At 42.5% G+C, this 5,293-nt stretch overlaps 1 long non-coding RNA gene across 1 annotated transcript; it reads right to left on the bottom strand.

Annotated features, from left to right (window-relative positions):
• Positions 1-1,082: 1,082 nt before the first annotated feature.
• LOC123052893 (uncharacterized) lies at positions 1,083-3,608 on the bottom strand. Its single transcript, XR_006425152.1, has 2 exons — positions 3,315-3,608; positions 1,083-3,185 (listed from the first exon to the last, which is right to left on the bottom strand). It is a non-coding gene; the product is annotated as an uncharacterized lncRNA (long non-coding RNA).
• Positions 3,609-5,293: the final 1,685 nt, after the last annotated feature.

Below are 5,293 nucleotides of genomic sequence, written 5' to 3'. Positions count from 1 at the left end.
AAGAACAAAGAAAAAGGAAAGAAAAGAACAAACAGGGTAAAAACCGATAATGAAACAAAGAAAATCGGCGAAAAAGAAAAAAAAAGAAATTGGTGAAGAGACAAAAAGGAGAGGAAAAAGAAAAAAAACAGAGAAAGCGGCGGCGAATAGAACGACCAAGGAGTAAGGATGAATGTGCGCTAAGAATGGGCAGGCGAGACAGAAGCCACTCTAACATTGAGCAAGATATAGCTCTCACGAAATGTGGCGAGTTGATGATGGTGGCTGTGCATGGGTAGGGAGGCTTGGATGTCTACGAATGCTATATCTGCCTTATAGCGAGTATAGTATTTGTCTTGTTTGAAGCACGCGCGTATAGGGCCGGCCCATTAGCTTAGGTCGCTCGCTCTTTCTTCGATTGATATATGGGTCTTGTCCATTTGTACGGTTTTTTTGTCTTTCTTTTTATTGTTTTCTTTTGATTTTTTGTTTCTACATTGGTTTTCTTTGGCTTTCAGTTTTCTTTGGGTTTTCACTGCTTTTCTTCGCTTCTTTCATGGTTTTTACTGGTTTCTCCCTTTTTTCTTCGTTCTTCTTTGCTTCTTTCTCGGATTTCATTGGATTTTTGGCATGTATTTCTTTGATGTTCCATGTTTTTATCTCGTTTTTATTGTTTCCTTCTCAGGTTTCACTCTTTCAATTCTTTTGCATTGGTTTTCTTCAGCTTTGTCTTTTTTCTTTCCCTTTTGTGTCTTATTGGTTTTCTTTGTTTTCCTTTGTTTCTTTGTCAATTTTCATTGGTTTCTTTTTTGTTCAACACATGTCATCTTGTTTTGAATACACATTCAACATTTTTCATATACATCAAGAAGACTTTATATTTGCACATTTAAAATTATCCAAATACATGATTAACATTTTTAAAAACTTATCCTTTTTATGTCTACTTTATCCTATACACATTGTATATTTTGTGTATACACCAAGAACATTTTTATATAAACGTTTAACATTTTCAAATACATGATTAACATTTTTTTAACTTATAGTTTTTATGTCTACTTTTCATAAACATTTCACATAAAAGAAATTTAGCAACAACATAGAAAATTTTATACACATGTCTTTAATATGAGAGATTGCTGACCACCGAGGCCGGCTGGTTTTTTTTATACACATGTAATCATTAAGCCCTTCATAAAAGAAATTTGGCACCAACCGGGATGGTAATTTATGACGAGGGAAATAACTAAGGAAAGAACAATACCTCATATATGCCTTTACAAGCCTCTTACCTGGTTTCTAATTAAAATTGATGATCATACGCCTGCTACATAAGATTTCTTCTCTGTATAAAAATGCCCCAAGAATACGTTACATGATTTTTCTCACATGTCGAAGGTACTTACGGATGAGAAAATAAGCATGCCTTTGCCTTGGCAGTTAGTGTCTTCCCAAATGATTTTAATTTCATCTCATCATAGGTGAAGGCATTTAGTTTAAATGTCTCGCATATCTCACCAAATAGCTGCACAAGTTGGTATGTTGATCTCGTAAGTTTCACCATTAGGTATCCGGCCCAAGGAAGTGAAGATTTCTTTAGTTGACCGAACTCGGCCATGGTTGCGTTGAACCTGCAAAATAACTTAGTACACAAAATGAACCAAAACTTAAAACAAAGACTAAAAGCGCTTAGCTCCCCGGCAACAGCACCAGATGATCTGCAAGTGGCACATAGTTTGGTTGTAGATTTTTTTGAACTAAGAATATCGATCCCACCAGGAAGACTGGTGGTCTATCACTCTTGTAAGGATTTATAGAAATGTGCATGTAAGTAAGTTACAGCACAAAGCAAAGCGAAAGAGAAAGTTGAATATCTTGCAAATGATTTGTTATTGAAAGTAAAGTGTGAGATTATATAAAAGAACAACATAGAGTAAATGGTGGTGATGAAATCAATAGGGTAAGGCTTTCTCAAGGAGTCTAGATTCCCCACTAGTATGTGTCTAACAAAACTTATGCAAAAGCGCAGTTCTAGGTTCAGATAACTAAGCCACTATGTATGTTTCTATAAGTGGGTATATCCAAGTACAGTTATGTGCGCATACATGTCGCATCTACATATCACATACGGCACCACCATTCCTCCACACATGCAGGTTATGACAACAGTGGTTAAGGGTATCCCTATGGAGGTAGCTAAAGGCGGTCTTAAGTAATCCCCCATCAAGTGGCTAGGGAAGAAGGGACATAACTTCTGTCACCGCAATACCTCCACAAACCCAGCATCACACCAATAGTAATAAACATTATGTCCCAAGGATCAAATGTTGAGTGGTTAACTTCACCCAACATCAGAAAGATTATTACCATAAACATACAAAGGATATCGAATCCTATCGGCGTTCAACACCTAAACATACTAGGTTTCCTCCATATCCCTGAGAAATAGGGGTTTTGCTTGGGTATAGAGACAACAAGCATCAAAGCGATACTCATGGTAATGATGGATGAATGATTAAAGTAATACATGTAGGAATCCACCTAGGGTTTGGTATTACAAAGAGATGAATAAGGGGATGGTGTGACGATGATTGATGTCGGAGTCTCCTTATCTATGAAGAAACAGAGGTCATGTGAACTTCACAACCTTTCACTCCCTGAGCTCTAAATAAAAGAAGCAACTGCAAATGGCTATAAAATCCTAAAATTATAGTGCGAGGGAGCTCTCAAACAATCCACAGCTAGTATGTAGCTAAAAACTTTGAATGAACCTCCCATGTGTTTGTACTGCTTGTAATTAGTTCCTAAAGAGCTAGACAATCATCCGAATACAACTGACCAGTTGAACACCTCATTTGGCTAAATAACTAACTCACGGTCAAGCCGATGCACACAACAATTTGCAGCAACAGCAGAAAAGGTTCGCACACAAGCGTAACATTGTACTAAATCTGAGACCCTTATACTGTTCGTGTATCAAACAAAAAGCCACAAATACAAGAGGAAATATGCAGCATCACCTAGGCAGTTGGGGCGTCACGGTGTCATGGCCAGTGCAGAGGTGGAGCTGGGGTCGGACTTCATCAAGGTCATGTAGATGCCGACGCTGTCGTCCGAGCCGACCGGCCATCACCGGCTCCTGTTGGGTGGCGCCGGCACCTATAGCCTTTCCTCCACGGTCTCAATCCCCCTGTTCTCCATCCCTCCAAGAAGATGCATCACATACAAAAAAAGAGTATGCTGTGAGATCCAGGTTCTAGAGCGCTAGGGTTGTGGATCTGGATCCGGGGCGGCCGAGCATGGGGATCAGGGAGGGAGGGGGATCGACTCACTGGCGGCAAGGAGAGGCGGCGGTGTAGGAGAGCAACTGTCAGCAGAGACCATGCGTGGTTGATTGAACGGGGGCGAGCACGGCCAGACGGCGTGGGGAGAGCATGGCTGCACAACGGTGGAGGACGACTCGATGTCGCCTGGACGAAGGGGGAAATATTGGGCTTTTCTGGCGGCGCTTCGAGGAGGAAACCTAACTACGCCAAAATTTTGCATCATGCCATCCCTTTTGCACTGCGCGCCATTTCCCGGTGCTTTTTATTATTGAAAATTATCTTTCCCTAGGGTGTACTGTTCCTTTGCTTTACTATCCCTTGAGGAGATCAATAAGCTCTAGATAAAGGCCTTCACCCTAGGTAAAATATAGATTTCTAGTAGTGCTTGATCGAGGTGATGGCTTGGTGGAGCCCTTCTATTGATTCCCCCTCTGGATCCTATCTAGAGGTTCTGGCGTTGTTTCTGATCTCCCCATGGCTCTGATTTGTGTTTCAAAGCCACTAGGATAAAATAGTCGACCAGGGGGAGGTGATGTCTGCTACTCGTGATAGTGTTGGGATTTTCTCGACGACTTAAATGATGTTCTGTTCTGGGATTGCTTTCTCACAGGGTAGTCAAGGAAGGATCTCAGAGTATTGTTGATATAAACATGTTACTATATATTATTATATGCTCCTCTCCTCTACTGCTGCAAGATGATGGCTGCAAGAAGATGTAGTCTTCGATAGGATGAGCTTCTCCCCCTTATTCTGGCATTTCTGCAGTATAGTCCTCCGATATAGCCCCATTCCTTTGATACCAATGCATACTTAGTATAGATCTGATGTAAGTCTTGCGAGTACTTTGGATGACTACTCGCGGTTGCTTTGCTACCTCTTTTCTTCTTCCCGGATGCTGCGGTCAGATGATGGACGCCCATGAGCCAGAGGATCCCGTAGGTGCCTACTACTACGTGGAGGCCGACGACCAGGAGTAGTCCAGAGGTCCCAGGTAGGAGGCCTCGCCTTTCGGTCTAGTGGCATTGTTTTGCTCAGCCTTCTTAAGGCAAACTTGTCTAACTATGTCTGTACTCAAATAACATTTGCTTGTATGACTTATATATTATGGTTCCTTGTGACCCAGGCTTGTAATATAAAGATTTATGTTGATCTTTGTGTCGTAGAGTTGTGTTGTGATATTAATGTGAGTCACCATTCGTGATCGTTTATGATGCGTGTATGATTAGTGCATGATTATAAACGGGGGCATCACATGTTTGTGAGTAAATTCTGGGTTCTCACGGTGCATTAGCAAATGAATAAGGTTGAACAAAGGGGTGCGTTGGAATGTCCTTCGCCTGTGCCTTCACTATGAAGGTTGGTACCTCCTGGAGCGTCTTCACGTCATAGTTCGCATGTGTCGGTCGGGTATCATCCGAGGGGTCATCGTACTCATACATGTAGTCAGATTGGGCCTCGAGAGGTTGGACTCGCCTATCCAGCCATGTCGCTAGAATCTCCATCTCGGTGATCCCATCCTTGATGAGTCGATGCACTTTCTGGTGCAGGATCTCCATGCCACGTAGCTCGGTGCCGGATGACGTCTTCCTCCAAGATTGACGTGGAAGCTAAGTATGCTGGAAGTACCTCCTGACTGGTGTACGTCGAGGCAGTAGAACCAGTTCTACTGTCATAACCCAACTTGAATTATTTCACTTTCAGCTTCAGTTGGATGTTGGCTCCGCCGTACTCGTAGAACTCATCGTCGTTCCTCGGCACTCGCACATGGAATTATTTCCTCCACATTCCAAACTAGGGTTGGGTCCTGAAGAAGGATTACACATCACAATGAACAAATCAATGTGGATCACTCCATTGGGTGTGAGGTGTTGGAGTTCGATGTCGTGTGGGGGCAGCGATACCCCCTCCCCCTACAACACAAACTATGTCAGCAACACTCCCTCGCGCGGATGTGGCAACGGGGCGACCTTTAAGGTTGACACACC

Source organism: Triticum aestivum, chromosome 2D, assembly GCF_018294505.1.
Source record: "Triticum aestivum cultivar Chinese Spring chromosome 2D, IWGSC CS RefSeq v2.1, whole genome shotgun sequence".
Classification (NCBI taxonomy): domain Eukaryota; kingdom Viridiplantae; phylum Streptophyta; class Magnoliopsida; order Poales; family Poaceae; genus Triticum; species Triticum aestivum.
This window is presented reverse-complemented; position numbering and strand designations above follow the sequence as displayed.